Here is a 20,773-nt window from a genome sequence, read left to right on the forward strand (position 1 = left end):
CCAGCGGGGCCTCGGGGCCGTGCGTGGCCGTGCCCGTGCGGCGGGGGCTGCAGCCCGTGCTGCCTGCGGGCCGTCAGCCGGCTGCGGCGGTCTATGTGCTTGGGTGAGGAGGGTCGTGTTAATCTAACACTGTGAAGACGTTCATTTCACAATTATGGGAGCCCTTGTCCTCGTGAAATGATAAGCACGGAGCTCGCTCACGGTCCACCTGTGAGCGGAGCTGCGCGGTGCTGGAGGGCTCGTGCACCCCGCCGGTGTGCTGTTGTCTGCCCCGTGGCGCTGGCCCCGGGTGACCTCCGCCTGCTATCCCCCGTGGCAAGGCACCCCAAACACGCTGGTGAGCAGCACTCTGCTCCTCTTCTCTATGTGGCTGACGGTGATAAAATCAGCCACTCCAGAGCACTGTCGTTTGTGAAATCCCATGCTGTGAGACTAAATAATTTCCTGGTTGTTCCTAATTACTGGTTGTGACTCGCTAATGTTGCTGGAGAAAGGGAAGTGCATGCGTTGTTCATTGCTCGGCGTGACCAAAGGGGGGGATGCCTCTGCTGTAGCAAGTTACTGCCTCGCGCCGAGGAACACGCTTTCTGCAGCAACAAAGACGGGCTTATTTGGACGTGTTCCCCTGCAGGGTGGGGAATGGAAAGACTGCTCTGAACTTTGTTGGTGATGTTTCTGGTTTGTTGCTGTTGGAGCTGGGGCTGGCGACTGCCCAGTCAGGTTTCTGGAGCCGTGCTGATGCAGCTCAGGCACGATGCAGAAGACGGTAACGTGCTCCATGAGTTCAGCTGTGGAGTTGCGCATGGGAGCTGTCAGTGGCTGTTTCTGCGGGCGGGGCTGTTCCGCCTCAGCTGGGGAGTGAGCATCTCTGCTGTGACTCCAAACGATTCCAGTTATGGACGAGGCCTCGCACGTTGGTAGCTACCAGCCTAAGCTGGGCTGGAAGACTGCTTTTGGTTCCTTTAGTCCTTTTTTACTGTTTTTGTTCTCAACTTTCAGTTGGTAATACATGTTGTAATTAAACTTCCCCCACCTTTATTCAAGTTTTACTTGCCCTCAGAGTAGTGCAGTGCTGTGAATCTTCACCATACAGGGCAGAAGCCCCAAGCAGGCCAGGCGGCTGGGTCTGAGCATCCCAGGCTGCTTGGCTGTGCCGCCCTGTGCTCGCAGGGCTCCTGCTGGTCCCAGGCCAGGAGTCCTCTGGGACCTGCCCGCAGCCTCTGGGGCACCGTCAGCCAGGCTGGGCGCGGGCTGTCTGCTGGCCTGTGGCTGCTGTGGCCGCAGCTGTGCAGTCCTCCTGGGGCTGCCCCAGCTCTGGCCCACAGCGGGGGGATTGCTCCCTCCTGGCCTGCACCAGCTCTGCGATGAGTCTGATCCTGGTTTGTCTGAAGTAGCCTGGATGCTGCTGTGCGGCAGCAACACCATTTGTGCTTCAGAAGTGTTTGGTTTTAAAACATCCTTGGTAGGCGGGTTCACCTGGGTGGGATAGTCTGGAGCAGATCACTGGTGTGGCTGATCTGGCTATACTTGTGCCGGGAGGAGGGAACTGCTGATTTTTGATCTCTGCTTCGCAGAAGCAAGCTACGATAACGTACTGGTTTGCTCCCACCATCCATCCACATCCAGGAATAGCCCATTGCAGCAGTGGCCTGGGAACACATGCATAAACATGCTAACAGCACAGAGGGACTGTGCTGGGTTGGCTTCTCTCCTCAGGTAGTTCAGCACCTCCATTAAAAATGTTAATGCACTATTTCTTGGGTCTACAAATATTCTGCAAAGTTGGATCAACACTTACATTTCATAAATATGAATGCATTTGATTTTTTAGGTGCACTTAAGCATTTAATGGTTGTCTTGCTGTAGAAATATTTCCTGGTTTTTATAACAGTACACTCTTGCTGACAACTGAAGAAGTTCAGATTACCTGTGGGTCAGTGCTTCTTTGAGTCAGTGTGTCTTCTTCCCCCCCCTTCTCTCTCCCCTCTTCCCCTTCTTATTTTCCTCCTTTCCCCCCTTTTTTCCTTTTCTTCCTTTCATTGCTTCCTCTGGCTGCACTGGCAAGATTTCATATTGACCTTTCAAGGAGCCTAGTGGCCACAAATTGAATCTACCTGTCAGTTCACTGCTTTCACTGTATAGGGTGTTAATTACTTCAAAGTGCCTTTTTTTATCTGCTATATCCTTTCTGTTCTCTTCAGTTACTTTTAAATGGCTTAATGCTGTTGTGTTTCCCTTAGGACAAAGAACGGGGAGTTGTGTGTGAGCTGATGGCTGGGGCTTGTGAGAGTTGTCAGACTGTGTGAGCTCATCTTCCCCAGAGCTCCGTGTGGGTGACTGCGCTATTTGCTACAGACAGAAAATTATACTGAAAGCCTCAATAAAACGCATTGAGCTGAAGTGTGAGAGCCTCCTGTGAGCAGACCCCGAGGTGAACTGTGGGGCCCTCCCAGGCCACGCACCACTGGGCGGTGGGCAGAGCAGGCTGGGTGGCGGGTGCACGGGCACAGATTGCGGGAGGCACGTCAGTCCCTTGTTCAGGCAGGCACCTAAAACCCGTGTGCAGACAGCCCCTTCCCCTGCCCCACTGCGTGTGCTGGAGAAACTCTCCTTAGTGCATATGTAACTGTTGGTGCAGTCATGACCTTAAATTCTGATGTAGTAAATGAGGTTTGGTTGTTTCTGCTGGGTGGAGGCAGATGGTGATCTTTGGAATTTAATTTTTGTTGTTGTCTCAGAAGTTCTGTCACTGTTTGCTTCGTGTTTAGCAGGGTGCAGCTGCAAATATTGAAGGAACACCTTAGAGTAGGAGGCTAATCAAAAACATGATTTGGAAGCGTGAGCACCGTTTCAGTTTTAGATGACTAGCAATCCATGTTGTTTTAAACCTCTGTGTGTAGATTTTTAGGTTAAAAATTTAAAATATGCCTAGCAGACTTAGCCATTTAAGTTCCAAAATTTCTGATTGGGCTGGGAAATAGTTCATTCAAACTGGAAAACGTGAGCCCAAGTTAGGTGGGCACTTCTGAAAATATTTCCTGCTTTCTTCATACCACTGGATGTATGCAGTTCTCTAACAGGAGATAGGTGCCGTTCCTAAATTCTCAGGACAACCCTACGTCAGAACCAAAGCGTAATAGGGAGAGGGAAAGGTAAAAGCTAAACAGATTGTATAGTTTTATTATTTAAAAAAAAAAAAAAAAAAGTGAAAAGGTGGATGGATAGGCAAAGTCTTTAGATGACGATGATGATATGGTTCAACTCTCTGTTGCCCTGTCTGGATTCAGGAGTTGGACCGAGTGATCCTCTTGGGTCCCTCCCTTCCAGCTCGGGATATTCTGTAATTCTGAGTGGCTAATAGCACTGCTATCCTTGCTTCTCTGTTTATTTTATTCTTTTTGTGCAACCTGTATTTTTTATGACTGTACCTAATACTGGCCTTCATGTGACAGTGTCTAGGTAGGGCAGCAAGCTTTCACATTCCCAAGTGGCCTTAGCCTGCACTCCTTCTGGGTGAAAGCCTCCCTCTCATACAGCAGCACACGGAGTGGGCAGGGGTGGAATCTTTTGTTCCAAGTCCCGTGTGCATTATTGAGTATGCTTATTGCTCTGAATATGAACTTGGAATACCCTTTATTTCTGTTAAAACTAGAAATCTGTTGACTGAATTTGAAGTAGAAATACTTCCCATCATTTTTAAAAACAGCACTTCTAACAGTTGTGATCATCATGCAGAAGTCTGTTTTTATTGCATCTGAGCTTAATTTTCCAATTGTGAAACAGTGGCTGTAGTTTTATTATGATATTAGATATCTGTGGACTTAGTTGGTGTTAGGTGATAGAGATAAGGGTGGTGTTTCTCTGTTGTGTTTAGTTTTGGGTTGGGTTTTATTTTATTTTATTTTCCTTCCAGGAAGAACTATTTGAATTTTGTGGAACGGTTCAATTGTAACATAACACATCTTCCATCCTGCCACAGTTTCTTAGTAGGTATCAACACCAGCACGTTGGAAGTAAGTTGCAAGCTAAGGCACCTTCTTTTCTTCCAATCATCTCGCTTATTTACGAGAAACTCTTACTCCATCCTTACTATGAGGCTCTTTTGATGTTACCTGGAATGGAAAACTAAACAAATATGCCCAGATACAGGCAGTCTTTCTGTGAGGTACTGAAATGTATGGGGAGTATTTCTGCTAGGTGCAGTGGGGCTAACTGAGGCTTTAGGCACCTTGCAGATAAGGAGGGGTTAGTGAAAACTTTCCATTTCTGGCTGAGGAAGGACAAAGAGGAATTGAATTCTGAAAGAAGAATGGTAAAGGGAGAAAAGCAAGGAGGGTCCCACTCAGGTTTTGTTGAGGGATTCATGTGCTTTGGAATAAACTCGTCTTTTTATGGTTCTCCCAGAGCTTGCAGGTAGCTGGGCGAGGAGCCCTTGCACTGGCCGGCGTGCAAACCCTCCCCATGGCTTCCTGTGGCAGCGCTGTGCGAGCCTGCATTGGGCAGCTATGGCCAGCTCCAGAGTGCTCCGCGCCGACATCCCGTGTTGTTTATTGGCTTGCTTTCTGGGATGCTGTAAAGTTGTGCTCTCAAACTGAGGACTTCCATTTTAGGAATACATACTCTTGAGTGATAACATACAAGGCCACTGAAAAAGCCTTTTTCAGTGATCTCCCTTATAGGGACCCTAAAAAAAATCCCCTCTACCTTCTCCTTATTTCTTCATCTGACACTTTGTATTTTCTGGTTATTGTCGTGTCTTTCTGATTTTTTTTTTTTGTGTGTGTGTGTGTGTGTGTGCATACACCACTGATAATTTCTCAAATGTTGTTGCCTTCTTCAGTTTGTTTGGTTTTCTATGGCAGAATCTCAAATCAACATTCTTCTTAAGTTTAAGGACAGCAGAAACTCTCTGTAGTTTTTTGGAATTCTTTCTTGTTTTACTCAATTCTAAATGCCTTTTGCAACAGGTGAAATTTTGAGGTAGATCAGAATTCTAAAACTTCCTGAGTTATACGAAGATGAGGAGGAGAAAATCTTTCTGTCGCCCTTTGCAGTGGCTGTGCATTTTAGTCTTACTGTTTTTTTTAACAGCTGAGGGATCCATTGTATCTTGAGAACAGAGCTGTTGGTAACACGTTACCTGCAGGGTACAGCTGCTGGCCCAGATGTGCAGCTGAACAGAGCTGAGTGGTGGCCCAGTGTGATGGCTGAAGCGTGTCTGCTGAATCGCCCTCACTTTGCGTGTAACTCTTAATCTACTGCTGTGAGAAGGTGCCTTGGTTTGAAGGTGTCTCAGTTTGAAACTCCTTCACTGCCTCTTGTTTTGTTTCACTTCTGTGGCTACAGGTGAGCTGTGGATATCTGCCTGGACAGCCAAAGAGGCTGAGGTGGTCTGATGGAGCTGCACCAGCACTGATGCCCATGCTAGTCATTGTTACAAAAAAAGCTTTTTTTTTCCAGATGTACAGGAGTGACTTGAAACTGCTTATGTTCATGTTCTGAAAAAAAACAATAGGATAGCTGGGGAGAGGGTTGTACCAGCTGGTAGCTTGTTCTTTGTGTAGTCTGTAGGTGATAGCGATGTACAGCGGGAGTGATGCACTCGCAAGCATGTGCTTTTGACAGGGTCTTTCTTAAATCCTTTGCAGCCTGCTTGAAGAAGAGCTAGGTGTTCACAGTGAGTTACAGTCCTCTCGGTGTCGTTTCCTGAGAAGCACAGCTCTGGGTGCCCTGGCTCGGATGAAGGCCTGCGCAGCAGCACGCGCCACTGGGCTGTGCACAGCCAGCGCACCAGGCGGGAGGGTTCCTCCGGGGGTGCCTTCCCTGTGGGCCTGCACAGCGGCTGCACCGTCCCGCTGAGTCCTTCCCCTTCAGCCCCGTAACGGGTGGTAAGCTGTGGTGGCTGAGAGTGAGTTACAGGGCAGAGCAAACTCCTATTGTAGGCATTAAATAGAAGTAAAGCAGTGATACGTTAGTGTGTACACATACATTTTAAACTTAACAGCTCTTTTTATGATTTACTGAAGAAGTTTGGAGCAATAATAATGCAGACAACGCAGAGAGATTTTTTTTTCCTCCAAGATGGAGCTGTATGTTCAAAAATATCTTTTTTCCTTTAACAAGTAATAACAGTTTTTCGCAGAATTTTTAGTCCTCTAAAAGGGTTTTAATTAGGAGGTTGTGAAGCCTCCCTTAAGCAGGAAATTCAGAAGATTATCTTGTAGACCATCTTTCCTCTCATCATGATTAAGTGTTATCATTAGCAGCAAGAACATATGTTTACATGAAGAATTAATAATGGCAAAGTGCATTATATGATTACAGTTTTCTGTTACTGTGGTTTTATAGCACGTGGAGTAGAGTTAGCAGTTTGTAACTTGCTGGGTTTCCACAAACTGTCAGTGTATCAGGGTGATGGCTTAAGAGGATTTAATTTCCAAAATGTTTGAATATGAAGTTACAATGGGAATTGGATACTATAGCAAGAATGCTTTACACTTGAATCTGTTAGCACTCTCATGAAAGTATTTTGTTGTTGTTGCCCATTTCAAAGTCCTCATCATAAATTGTCTTGCCACAGAATTTGACTTCAAAGGTTTCACGTAGAATACAAATCAAGCCCTCGGACCTTATGATTTTTCTAAAAGGCTGATTTGCCATTTATTTACTTTTCCCTTTCCTGTCATTGATTTCCTCATACTGCATGTATTTTCCACCCCCTACAAATGTATTTCCTCTTTTCATCTCAAATGCTTTTTGCCCCCTTTCTTGTCCTGTGTATACTTAACTCCTTCTGAAAGCTGTCAGCTTATTCCTCATTTATTATTTAAAGTGAGGATGTCTCTGAGAAAAGCAGCCTTTTCATTTGCAATTTTACTTATGTCTCAAAATCCATCAAGAAAGCAAAGTTGATTGCACTGAATATGTTGTTTATTGCCCTGTAATATAGGAGCTGCACAGCTGCAGCAAGGATTGAATGCACATGTAGAGTGATCTAATTTATTAATACATGTCCTCGGGGCCCCAGCAGCATCTGGATAACAAGCTGGGTAAAGGCAGAGCCAGAAAAACGTACTACCAGTGAAATCACTCTGTTGTTACAAATGGTTGCATGTTTCATGGGGGACTTTATTTTTGGCTTCTAAATGCCATTTCACTGCCTTTAATGCAACAAGCATCTTGCTGCCTGTCAAAATGGTGATTCCACAAGTTTAAACTCAAAGTGTCGTTTCCAAGAGGGTAGACCAACATGCGATTCCTCGGCATCCATGTGAGAAGAGGAAATAAAATTACTGAAATATCTGGAAAGATAGAGTGGCTCTCAGTACGTACCCTGAGAGTTGTCTCTTCTCCACTCCCAGCCCCCAAAGGCCAGCCTCTTTGGTCTTGGCTTTACTGTTGTCCTCTGCCCCTAAACTCTTATCTTAATTTGGGAAAAAGAAAAAAGGCAGGCAGGTCTGACTGCAAGGCCGGTCTTAATACTTTAGTATGTGGAAGTCACCAAAATACATCTACATTGATGGAATTCTAACACTATTTTCACTCTTTTGGTAGAGAATAGGAAGCGGTCACAGGAGGAAAAAAAGACAGGTCTTTCTGCCTTGGTCACTGCTTGAACAGGCAATCTCTGAATTGATTGAACATCCTTCTTGGGTTTCTATTATTGATGTTACAAGGAATCTTCCTCTGATTAAAGGTCTGAGGAAATACATTATTTCATATTGCGGGAAAGGCCACTGTAAGCGCAGTAATCATCAGGCTGGGGAAGAGTAAGTATTAAAAGCAAAATGTTTATTTTACTGCCTTTTTTTTCCTAGTGGTACACAGTAGTTATTCAACATGTTATTTTTAGTATTGTTTGTGTTACTTGCACATCATTATTTAATGTAATATTACTATTTCATCACTTCAGTTTCTAATAGGAAAAGATACTAAAATTAAAGCATTTATTGGTAGCAAGCTAAAGTGATCGTTGCTTCTATATATTTCGAAGTCCTATATAATTAAGATTTTTCATTAGTGCCTTCAGGTTATGAACTGCTTGTCTTCATTAGTCAGTTTTAATAAATAGTGTCCTATGCAAGCAGAAAATTAAGTCTAAGACAAGTAATTAAAAAAAAAAGACATCACTGAAAGCTTTCTGTCATGGTAAATACAGGTGGTGTAAATGCTGTTTCAAATAGCTTCTAGAGGGTATGACTGTTACTGATACCTACAGAGCTTTAGTTCAGCGTAAGGCCTGCATTCCTAATTTGAGGTGATTCTTGCAGCTGACAGATGCAATTACAAATTCAGAGGTGCGACTGGAAGAATTTTCACTTTAAGTTGTGGCTTGTGACTAGAAGGATTTTCATTTCACATTTTGGCTTGTCTTCAGTATTTTCACCTCAGAGTAAACGGCCTTCTAATCTTGTCTTGCACCTTGTCACAAATCAGTGAAAAACTCTTGTAAGGAGAGGATTTAATATGATACAAAGGTGTAGTGGGAGTAGGAAAGCCCCGCAAGCGGATAAAAGCATGGTTTCCAGAGAGGGAGCAGAAACATAACATGGTGGGATTTAAAAATCTGCCTCCTGTCTATAGCCGCTTCATGAAACTGGGGCTTGGTGCTGCGACTGAGCTGGGTGAGAGTTGAGACATCTGGTGGAGGCACCTGATGAACCAAGCTTCACGACTGGGGTGCATCTAAAGAAAGGGCAGCCCTGCCTGCCCCTCACATGCGCCCGTCCCCGCTTTTAGGGCAGGCCTGCCTCTTTGCAGTCACACACTTCTCCACCCCGTGCCGACGCGCAGACGAGGCCGCTGATGGCGGTGTTAGCAGGAGCTGCGCCCCGCTCCTGACAGCAGCGCCTGGCCCCAGCTCCTGAGCCCGGCCCCCATCCCTGGCCGTCCACGGGTGCCTGGGCCCTCCGGCGTGGGGCTTGCCACTGCCTCGACGCTCACTCGGCAGCTCTCGGAGGCGTGCAGCAGACTGCATGTGCCACGGGTCTTTGGGGCGTTGTGGGGTGAATGCCTCCGGGCAGGAGGCCGGCCCTCGCCCTTCCCTCTGGGAAAGGCTGGGGCCGACCCAACCTAGGTCATGGAAAGAGTCATTGGCAGCAGCTGGAAAATGTGCTGGTAAAGACAAACAGGAAAAGAGCATCAGTGTGAATAAGGAGTACTGGAGGCAGCAACGGGAGGCTGTTTGGGTGTTTTCCGTTCCTGCGGTACCAAACACAACATGTTCAGCCGAGATGCTGAAACCCAAGTCATCCTGTGGAAACTTGCCTATTAAAGAGTTTAAAGAAAGAATCCAGAATTGCCTCCTGCTCTCAAAGACTGTCTGCTGCTTGCTGTTCTACAACTCCAGAAGCATCAGCAGCATGGTATTTAGTCACTTGGAGGAGCCCACGTTTGTTCAAGCTTCAGAGAAACAGCATTAAAAAAAAAAAAAAGTTGGTATGTAATGTTTCGCTGATGCGCACGCAGAAGCCATGCAAATCTCTTTTCAGTGGAGCAGGAGTGCAGTATACCAAATTACACTGAAACAAGGTTCTTTGGGCATTTTCCTTGCAATACAAAATATATGGCATTAAGTGAAGCACAAGTTCAGAACCAACAGTGTGTTAGACTGTAGAACTTGTTGCTGCAGGTTGTTGTGTGGGGATGCTGGTAACTGACAAAATTCAGAGACGTACACCAGTGTTGTAGAGAGGCTATTGTGGAATTGCCCTGAACTTGTCAGGTCCTCAAAAGAACTTAGAGAAAAGGTAGAACCCCTTGCTTCAGGGCAAAAGGCATTTTCCAGTTATTATCAGGAGAAAGGGTGGTTGGGACAGGGAAGCCATGGCTTGCTTTGCACTCAGCCACAAGCATCCTGGGTGACCCCAGCTAACTTGCACCCAGATCCTCATTGTGTGGGCCTCCAACAGCCACCTAAGGTGTTCAGGTGCTTGTGACCTGCTGTGGACGCAGTGTCTCAGTGCCCCCTCGGGAAACTGGAGGTGATGTTTCTGCTTTGCTTTAGCAGGATGCTGTGAAGGCTGCTAAGTTAAAGATGGTAAGGGGAGCAGTTCAGATGGTAAGGAACCAGGTTAGAGCACCTCACTCGCTGGATGAGATGGTACAATGATCGCCTCTTACAAGGCTCTGTGCTTGAGTCTAGCTAGCTATGTAGGAGTAGGGTAACAGGATGATACATCTCGTGGATGAGACCCAGGGTGATGATTCTTTTTGTTTCCACTTACCCTGAGGAAGGTAGAGAAGCATCCCATGTTGATTTCAACATAGCTTGTATGGGCATGCACCATGTTTTATTACTGCACAAGTTCCTGGCTAAACAAAGGGTTAGTTAATACAAGCTATATGAACCTCCTGTTTAGTAAGAGGTTTCTGTGGCTTATGCAAGCTCAAATGAATGACAAAATTAGCTCTTTAAATAGACTTTAAAAAAATGGAAGAGCTACAGGAGTAAGAGAAAGCAGGGAAGGATGTGCCATCTCAGTCTGCGTTTTAGTGAGGTTTACAAATCCTGTTAATAGGTTGTTAAGTAACGTTGCCTTTTTCTAGAAATTTCATATCTCATTGAAAGCCTTTGCTAACACACTGCAGAAGGAGCGGTTGATCACAAGCATTAGGTACCATGGGAACATGCTGCATCAAAAACTCACTTGTTGTACTGTGCATGAGGCAGAGATGCCTCTACTTGTTCTCTCCTTGTCTTCCAGTTTCCATTGCATTCTTGAAAAGAGATTTTTATTTCCTTTGAATATATTGGCAAGCCACTGAGTATTATTGGATTCTGAGTGACTATATACCATGCTGTTAGCAGTCCTAGCACTGCACTAGATGGACAGTGAGCGGTAGGCGGGCTTTGTGAGCTCTACGTAATTCTAAATTCCTTCTTTAAAGTCTTTTAAGTGAGCCCATGGGAGGTTTTTTTTTAAGTTTTTGCATTTATGGTGTGGCTAACTCTCTAATTTTAGAGGCTTTACTAATCCCAGTGGGAAAAGCAAAACAACTTTTCCCATAGGAACATCTCAGAAATGTACGCTGAACTTTTTTTTGGCAATGTTTGTTTATGTGTCAACCAAACATTTTATAAAAAGTCATTCAACAATCACTTGAGAGAATTCTGTATTCATTAAGTGCCATCAGCCAGCGTTGAGCTATATCTTAATTACTTCATAATTCTAGTTTAGGGGAAAAAATGCAGCTTTTCGTAGCACCAACAGGGCAGTGAAGACCTCTATATGTTATGTTGGGAATACAACTCTCACCGGTTATTGTTGCAGTGGATTTGTGCAAGCAGGGTTCTTTTTCATGAACATATTGGCTGTTTGTATCAATAGCATCACCTTTCGAAGTGCTTTTTAAAAGTTGTTCAAAGTAAAAAAATATCTATCTGGAATTACTGTAACACTTTTTTTATTGGAGGAAGAAATGGAAGTTTTTGTTGTTGTTGTTGTTGTTTTTCTTCAGACTTTAAATGTTGACAGACACATGAACTGGTAAAGAACTGGGTTAAGCAGTGTGATATGATGAACCCAATCACTTCCAAGAACTGGATGTGGCCCAAAATCTACTGGACACCTACAGCAAGTCTGTTTTCATGAACTTTTCTGGGCTGGAACAACAGACCTTGTCCAAGCTTGGTTGATTGCAAGACTGTGGTGCTGATTCTCATTTGTTCTGTGGGATAACAGTTTTTAGGAAAAAAGGCAGCAAACCTTTTTTTTTTTTTTTTTTTTTTTTTCAGCTAACCTTACTAAATATAAAATTGTGTTTGACTGCTACACCTTTTACTTAATCTCAACAAAGTTCTTTAATGTAATTTAGTTCTTTAATGTAATTTTGTTCTTGGTATCCTTTTCTGCAGGGCCGTGTCCCTACAGAGAACTGTGAGGGTCGTCTTTCTCCCTACACCACACCTCTTTCCAAGCCTGCAGCAACAGGAGAGCTAGCTTGGCCAGGCAGTGGTACTGCCTTTGGCTGAATGTTAACAGAGCATTCAAAGCAGGCAAACATCTGGGCTCTTTGAATCTTCTTCTCCACAAACTCTTCTTGAATCTAGTAGTAATGGTGTATTTCCATTGCTAAACGTCGGCCTGATGTAGTTCTCAAAAGCGCATCTGGTGGAGCTCACAGACTGTCTCCAGATGTTTTGCAGAGTGACTTAGGTCCAGGCGCTGGAGTACATGCACTTGAAAACAGAAGCTGTTCTGCTCTCCTGAAAACCTGGGAAGAACAAGCTGGTCAGTCAGCTCTCAGAGTCTTCTGAACGCTTCCGCATATGCCTGGAGTGTGCTAATACTGAAGCCTCTAAGTCAGGATTTCAGTTTTGATTTGTCTTTGTTTTCTTTTCTTTTGACACTTAAGTAGTGAATAAATATGCTATTCTTGATTACTTGAGAACTGCTGAGGTGGTAAAAGCACCAGAGCCAGAACACAACCACAAGTGACTGAGATGGGAAGAACAGTGAGAGTACAGGATTCACTGACAGCTAATGAATATGGATTTACCCCTAAAGAAGCAGCAGCAAAGATTGAGTGATGGGAAATGATTAGATAGCAGGATGGCTGCTTCGCTGATGTGTTTCAGTTATATCTGCTGTTGTGTTTGCAGTGTAACTGTTACTTGAAGCATGATTGCACCAGATAAGAACTAAGAATTTGTAGGTGTTGTCATAGCACCAAAAAGTATTGAAAAATGATAACTCCTATTCTATTTCATATTTTTTTTTCAGTGTGGTGGTTTTACCGTGCTAGGCAATTGAACACCACAACCGCTCTCTCACTCCCCCTCCTCAGATGAGGAGGGGAAGAAGTAAAGGAAAGAACAACTCACGGGTTGAGATAAGGACGATTTAATTAAAGAGAAATATATATATATATATTATTAAAGAAATATTATTATTAATTAAACAATTCAACTAAAGGGAAAAAAGGGAAAGGGGAAGAGGGAGGGGGAAAGGGAATAACAAAACAAAACAAGTAAAGGCTATGTGGAAGTGCAGAGGAAAGAAATTACTTCCCACGAATGAGCGATGCTTGACCACGTCCTTGAAGCAGGGCCTCAACGCACGTAGCCGGTGTTCGGGAGGAGGATAGACGTTTTCGCAACGAGAGCCCACCCCTCCCCTCTTCTTCCTTTTTCCACCTTTTATTGCTGAGTGTGACATCATATGGTATGGAATATCCCTCTGGTTGGTTTAGGTCAGATGCCCTGGTGATGTTTCTTTCTCACTTTTTTGCCCACCCCCCAGGAGGGTCAGAGAGAGCCCTGATGCTGTGCCAGCACTTCTCAGCAGCAGACACAACACTGGTGTGATATACCACTGCTGTCCTAGCTACAAGTGCAGAGCGCAGCACTGTATGGGCTGCTGCAGGGAAAGTTAACATCCCAGCCAGACCCAGTACATTCAGTCATTTGATAATTCAAAGCAAGGTAACTGCTGTTTGTATTTATGGTAATTCATGTGGCGTAGTTGGAGTTTACAGTCTCAAAGCTCAAAAGCAGTTTTGGTGTTTGCAGTGTCTTGAAGGAGGGAATATTACCAGAATCTTCATTAGAAGACCTCGTTGTGCTTTTCCTTAAGGATCAACAACTTGTAAACAAAAGCATTTTTTTTTATAGCTATGTGAATTCTTTGCTGTCTCGTATTTGCTTCTCGAAGTTGACAGGTGTGGTTTTATCCTGAAAGCCTGGGTCCAGGTGAGGTCCTGAAGCACTGTGCTGTGCACCATGATTGTGCAGAAGACTGCTACGTTCTGAGTTGTATGCAATTTTTAGGTTCAGCTCCTGCAGTGGGATTAAGAAGAGGGGAATAAGGGCTGGAGCAGAGAGAAATGATCATTGCTCCTATTCAGAATCACAGCCATTTCACTGGGATGTCACACAAATACTGATATCTTAATGAATATCCTGGATCAGAGATGTTGCATTTAAAAAACACTCAGTGTTGTATAGTTTCATGCTTGGGAGGAATATTGTTAATGTTGTTGTTGTTCTAAATAAACCTTTAGTGGGTTTCCTTTTTCTGTTGATAAAAAGCTAGCTTTGCTGAAGAAACTGTAAATACTCGGAACACTTAACTATACTCTATTGCTCCTTAGAGCTTTTGTTGAAAATTGGGAATTGTTAGATAGAATTATAATTACATCCACTTGAAATGTACAGATGCATTTCCTTGAATTGTATCATCCTAGTGACAACTTTATTCTGAAGTTATGAGGGAAATTCCTGTAGTCACTTTAAATTTTCACAAGGTTCAAGGGTATCATAGTTAAAAATAAAAATAATAATAATAATAAAATACAGACTTTATTTTGAGATCCCGGCAGAAGTGAAGATTGCACTTTGTCTTAACAGAACCTCCAAAACCTCTTAATCAAATCAGTGAACTCAAAACTTTAAGGACATGGAAATCACTGATATTTCTCACTAAATGGGTATACAAAGAAGTTTGAAAATTTCTGAACATATTTTTTGTGGCTTTTGTTTGTTTGTTGTTTATTTTTAATGTGGGAATTTCCAAGAATGTTTCTGAAACATGACGTTCATGCAAACAACTTACTAAACTATTCTGTGTCGTCTGTTTCATTTTTCAAGTTTTTCTGCTTAAAATGGGAATTTTCCCCCTAGTGGTATTTTTTTAAGGTAAAGAATGGGATGTTTATGGTGTCAATTTACAGATGTTCATGAGCTTCCTGTTCTCTGGTGTTTCAGGACAATGTATCCTTTTTTATTCATGTGCCCAAATTGATGTATGTCATTTTTAGTATAATTGTATTTTCTGTAAAATAACTGGAATTGTGCAAGTATTTTTCTCTAGGATAGCAAGCAAATCATAATGTGAAAATGTAGTAGGTAGACTTAAAACACGTTAGAAATCAATGGGTTTCATTTAGTTCACTTGTTCATATCTATTTAAACACTGGCTATGACTTACCACTGCAGAGAAGTGTGTGCTTTTACAAAAAAAGTTTAAGAAGCCCTGAATTCAGATAGCATTCTTTAATTCATTTTGGACATCGAGCTTATCAAGTCTCTGTGAAGAACCTGGGGAAGCTGCATTCCTCCCAAAGTGCTTGGTTCAGTTTTTAAGGGAAAATACAGTTTTGAATACTAGGATTTATTGATAAAGGATCTCACACATCAGCATACTCTAGGGTGATTTGCCTGGTAATTGAACGGTGGCACTTGCCTGCTTCTGGAAAGCTTACACCCTGTTTTACTTCCTTCAAAGGTGGAAGGAAGAAGCTGAATTCAAGCTGAATGAATATTTTGGGGAAAAGAGGCGTATGCTTTTTTTTGTTTTGGTGTGGTCTTTGGACTACTTTCATGAGCTTCTAGCAGCTTTCTTCTGATTACTGAACCAAGAGATCTACAGACAAATTTGCTTCTAGAAAGTATTAAACCACGTAGGCAATGGGAAGTCATAAAAGTTAGCTAGAGAGGCTATACAGCTTGTTTCTTAAGACAACACATAGAACTTCTGAAACAATGCTTCAATTAAATGTTACAGACCCTTTCAGTTCAGGAAACTTCCTGTGAATTGCAGCTTTTTGCTGCCTTTCCTATTGGTGCAAGGGGTTTTGGTACCAATGGTGGAAACATGATACAGGTGCTTTGAAAGAGATGTACAGAAATAGTCCTAAAACTGGTGCTGCTCTGTGCATTTATATCTATTTTTCTGTCCTTAATTACATTTTGGTAGTAAAGGGTACTGCTCAGGCAGCTTTGCATACATGCTGTGACGTCTTGAACAAGTACATCAGTGAACAGGGTGATGTTGATTATCTCCAGAGTTTAGAAACATGTTTGTCTTGTAGTTTTTAAATTATTTTTGAAAGGGACTGGCTGCTGACAGGAACGTTAAGCAAATGTGACATGACCAGGTGATGCTAAATCCTGCCACAGTGAATTTCCTATGTACTACTAGAGCAATGGTACAGCTCTTCAATCCTTGTCATCCTCAGCTGGATTTGAAGGATAACTTAGATTTTTGGCAGTGTTCTGTTGCAACAGCGCTCTTCCTTCCTGCCTCTCTTGCACCTTTTCTCTTACTTTTATCAATACCTGAGCTCCAGAGGTGGCTAAGATTGAAATTGTCTTGTCAGCAGCTGTGTTGGGTGAATATTTCCAAGGTTTGTTGCAAGGTCTACTAGTCAGTTAGAAATCTAAAATGGAAGTAGCAACAGAACTGCGTTAAGTGCGGTGTTTGTGATTATTTAAGCTCGTGGCACATAGAGAGCCTGGTGATAAGTATAGTTTGCACTACAAATGCGTAGTAAATGATGGTGTCTTCTGGGAAGATGGTCTCAGTGTGGGAAAACAGAGGGTTCATAAAACCTGCCTAAAATTTACTGCCTGATACAAAACCTGGAGTATAGTAAACTGTTTACTTTGTGGAAAAAATGCAAAGCAAATGCCAACAGATGTGACACTAACAAAGCTCATTTAAATTTCCTGTGCACCTGACAAGTAAATAATTGCCATGTGCTCAGTTAGCAGAGCTATAGGTATCTAGTCCTGTAGAGAGTCTGCTATAAATATATTATATATAATTGTAATAATAATATGGGGTTTTGCTTATGTAATATAACTGAGGATATAGGTGAGATTGCTTAAGTGAATGGCTGCACCGTCAGTATAATGTCAATAATCTGTATCAGCAGATTGCTGGCAGACGAGGTCCAGCATATGTTTGGCTTGGGATGTAAATATTATAGATGGCAAGAACCAGTTTTTAGAAAGCCTGTACTCTTTGCAGGAGTCTGAAAATGGCCGTTGTGGATGCTTCCAATTAGTGGCACAAAACACTGTACTATTTAATAATTTTTTTAATAATTCAACAGGTCAACAGTCATGCTGATAAGAAAAAAAAACACTAAATGTACAGTTGTCTGAATTGGCCTTTATCTTGACTGCCTTATTTGTGAGAGATTTACTGATCTCTGATAAATTGCAGAGCATGAAGCCCAGGAACCAAAAAAAAATGACCTTCTTTAATTTAGTGGTGCTTCAGACTTCAACTGGAATTTATTGCTGCATCATTTACTTGCGTGTTCTCCATAAGCATTGCTAGCAGCCTATTTAGCCTTAAAAACTGATGATGTGCTGTTTTTGTTCTACCTGGTCTTTTGTTGTTTTATTTAATTGAACGTTGTTTGAAATACGTTTGCCATCTTCAGTTGGCAAGAGCTCCTTGAATCTCTAGCCATGAGAAGCACTGCTTGCCATCTGCGAACTGTGAACTGTTGTTTTTTTTTTTTTTTCTTTTTCCCTTAAGTTGCTGTTCTTTTTTAAACTCTGTGTAGACATTCCCCGCAATTATGGAGAAGTGACTTCACTTCTGACAGCAACCATACGATAAACTTGCTGACTTGAGCAAGTTCAGCTCAGAATGCGAGCAGCTCATTTCCCGTGAGCCAGAGCTCACTGCGTGGACCACTGTTTCCGCAAGAGCGGTCACTTTCTGTTGTGGAGCATTGGAGATGATATGGAAATGAAAACATACGAGTTTCTGGATTTGAACCAAGTAACTGCTCATTTTGCTAGTGGAACAATATTTATGACTTGCATGTCTGGAAATCAAACTTTCCAAGTTTTTAAAACAGAGTGGGTTGTTTTTAAGACAGACTTCAAATTAAGGTTAATACTCTGCTCGTTTTTGAACCTAGCAAATAGCTAAAGAGAACAGATCCAAAGTGTGATCACTGTTGGTAATCTGTTTTATCTGATTTTTATTATTTGGTATGTTGGAGCAATATGTAATCACTTATGCTGAAGACAGTCCTTCCTATCGTCACATCCTTTTGTTTAGTGAGTGAAAAGCTTAAAGTGCATTTAGTTTCTCAATTTGTGTATTTTCATGATGCCCTGAACCTATTCTTCAGTGTTTCAAAACTATTGCATCTCATCATTTTCTATATGGATTTATCTGAAGATTGAGAAAGAAGAGAGAGATGTAGATTTTTCACAGTTTCTGAACTGGGGTATCTGAGGGTTGTGGTTGATAGCAAGCTGAACATGAGCCACAGTGTGCCCTGGCAGCCAGGAGGGCCAACCGTACCCCGGGGTGCATCGAGCATGGCATCGCTAGTCGGTCGAGAGAAGGGATTGTCCCGCTCTACTCTGTGCTGGTGCGGCCTCACCTCGAGCACTGTGTGCAGGTCTGGGCACCACAGTACAAAAAGGATGTGAAACTGTTGGAGAGTGTCCAGAGGAGGGCTACAAAGATGGTGAAGGGCCTAGAGGGGAAGACGTACGAGGAGCAGCTCAGGTCACTTGTTCTGTTCAGCCTGGAGAAGAGGAGGCTGAGGGGAGACCTCATCGCGGCCTGCAGCTTCCTCATGAGGGGGAGCAGAGGGGCAGGTGCTGATCTGTTGATCTCTTTAGTCACCAGCGATAGGACCTGCAGGAATGGTGTCAAGCTGGAGCAGGGGAGGTTCAGGCTGGACATCAGGAAGAGGTTCTTCACCGAGAGGGTGGTCACGCACTGGAACAGGCTCCCCAGGGATGTAGTCACTGCACCGAGCCGTTTTCAAGTTTGTTTTTGTTTAAGTCTGAGTTTAAGAAGCGTTTGGACTGTGCTCTTAGTCAAATGGTCTGAATTTTTGGGTAGACCTGTGTGGAGCCAGGAGTTGGACTCGATCCTTGTGGGTCTTTTCCAACTCAGGATATTCTGTGATTCTAGTGTGTTAGTGTAATTATCTTTTGTAGCAGGGATTGTTTTCAAAGTGTATGTATGTTTAGGTTGAGGGCATCTCCAAATGTATTTCCAGGCACTTAGTTGATTGGCTCCTCAAAGCTCCATGGCTTAATGGTATTTGCAATGTTAGGTATGAATTTGTAACGATGTTTCTTCACAAAGAATGGTTAGGCGTTGGAACAGCTTGCCCAGGGAAGGGGTGGAGTTGCCATCTCTGGGGGTAGTTAAGAGATGTGTGGCTGTGGCGCTTAGGCACATAGTCTAATGGTGGACTTGGTAGCGTTAGGTGTTTGGTTGGACTTGATGATCTTACGAGTCTTTTCCAACCTAAATGATTCTATGATTCCAGATTTAAATGAGTTCACATTATGATTCACGTAAGGTTTGTCCTTAACATAGCTGCTTTCATTTCTCAAGCATTTCAGTGGTTTTCATTAAATACCACGGACGCTGTGGGACTGTGTACAAGGTAAGACTGTAACAGGGAAATGTTTTTTTGTAACTCGATGATTAGCTTGAGGGCATTATGTCCAACAACAGTTTGTCAAATAATTTGTTTTTATGAGAGATTTTGTAAGCTAAAGATGTATGTAATCTAGTGAACCCTTGAGGCTTTCAGTCTGAGTAAAAAGAAAAGGATTTTCCACAAATATAAATGGAGAACCAAAAATAGCTGTTTTCAAAGGGAAACAGCTTAGAATTGGGGTGGAGAATGAGAAGATGTGTATTATTCCAGAAGGAAATAGCAAGTTTTGAGAGAAGTTGTGTGTGAATTTTCAACCTTTTATGTAAGGATAACCCACAAAGATGATGTTTCCCTATACCTGCAAATATTTATTACATTAAATGGATTGATATTTTAAACAAAGTAAAGGTCCTGATGAAATTCAGTGTAAGTTTCCATGTGGAAACTATGTCAAACATAATCAAAGCAGACATGCAAAGTATTAACAATTATGCTTAGTAAATCCTTTAAGGTTTCGACAAGACCTTTTTCTGTTAGGGATTAATATGCCTTTTTCAGATATTCATGGAAATAAGACTTTTTCTTATGTAAGTGTGTTAATTGCTTGAAAAGCGGTCTGTGAAAATGGTCCAAGTGTGGTTACTGGTTGCAAAGGACTTGTGTTTTCAAAACACTGCTATTCCTTTCCTGCACTCCATGTGAGCTTCTCTGAACATATAATGCATTCAGATACAATTTCTTGTGTTTTTAGAAATCATGAATTTTCAGTTGATCTTCAAGCAAAGATGTTATGACTACAGTGCTATTTTAGTAGCTATTAGCTACTACTAAGCTACCTGCAAGTGCTAGTGGATTTTTTTTAGTTTCCTGAGCCATCTTCTTGGACAGATTTTTAAAAACTGTTAGACCGAATTTTATACTAATAGTTTGATATCTTCATTGTATTTTGTTTGTCTTCATAAAGTTTTGTGCGCGAGGATATAGGACAAAAGGAAACAGCCTCAAGTTGTGCTGTTAAGGTTTAGGTCAGATATTGGTAAGGATTTATTCACAGAAGGGATGGTCGGGCATTGGAACAGGCTGCCCAGGGAGCTGCTGGAGTTGCCATCCCCAGAGGTGTTTGAGATGTCTCAGCGTGGTGCTTTGGGATGTGGTTTAGTGGTGGACTTGCAGTGTTAGGTGATGGTTGGACTTGATGATCTTAAGGGTCTTTTCCAACCTAAATGGTCCTGTGATTCTATATATGTGATTCTATATACGTTGAATGTAATGTATCTTCTGGCCAAAGCTGTTAAAATTTAACAAAAATGCAGGAGCAAGACAGTCATTGCTTCATGTTTTGTATGGAGGTGTGTGTGTATTGCCTCTCCTGGATAAAGCTGAGATGTCAAAGACTGACCAGCAAGTGGTATTTTAAGTGACAGGATGCAGTGTTTAACAGTTAAAATGGAACTTTGTTTCCCTGAGCCTGTGTAAGGTAACTGAAGTGTTTTCTGTGCAGGTGATATATCCTGCATGATAGAGCTAATGTGCTTGAGTGGCCTGTCCTGTTGTGTTTGCCTCCTGCTTTGCTGAGGATGGGGATGAAGAGACCTCAGGAGAGAGAATGTCA

At 42.8% G+C, this 20,773-nt stretch overlaps 1 long non-coding RNA gene across 1 annotated transcript in view; it reads right to left on the bottom strand.

Moving 5' to 3' along the window:
* Positions 1-18,224, bottom strand: part of LOC118168922 — a 20,885-nt gene extending 2,661 nt beyond the window's left edge. Inside the window, exons 1-3 of the long non-coding RNA XR_004751859.1 lie at positions 17,976-18,224; positions 1,683-1,689; positions 295-300 (exon numbers count right to left, since the gene is read on the bottom strand). This is a non-coding gene — a long non-coding RNA (uncharacterized LOC118168922). The remainder of the gene's footprint in view (positions 1-294; positions 301-1,682; positions 1,690-17,975) is intronic.
* Positions 18,225-20,773: the final 2,549 nt, after the last annotated feature.

This window comes from Oxyura jamaicensis, chromosome 6 (genome assembly GCF_011077185.1).
Source record: "Oxyura jamaicensis isolate SHBP4307 breed ruddy duck chromosome 6, BPBGC_Ojam_1.0, whole genome shotgun sequence".
In the NCBI taxonomy this organism is placed as follows: domain Eukaryota; kingdom Metazoa; phylum Chordata; class Aves; order Anseriformes; family Anatidae; genus Oxyura; species Oxyura jamaicensis.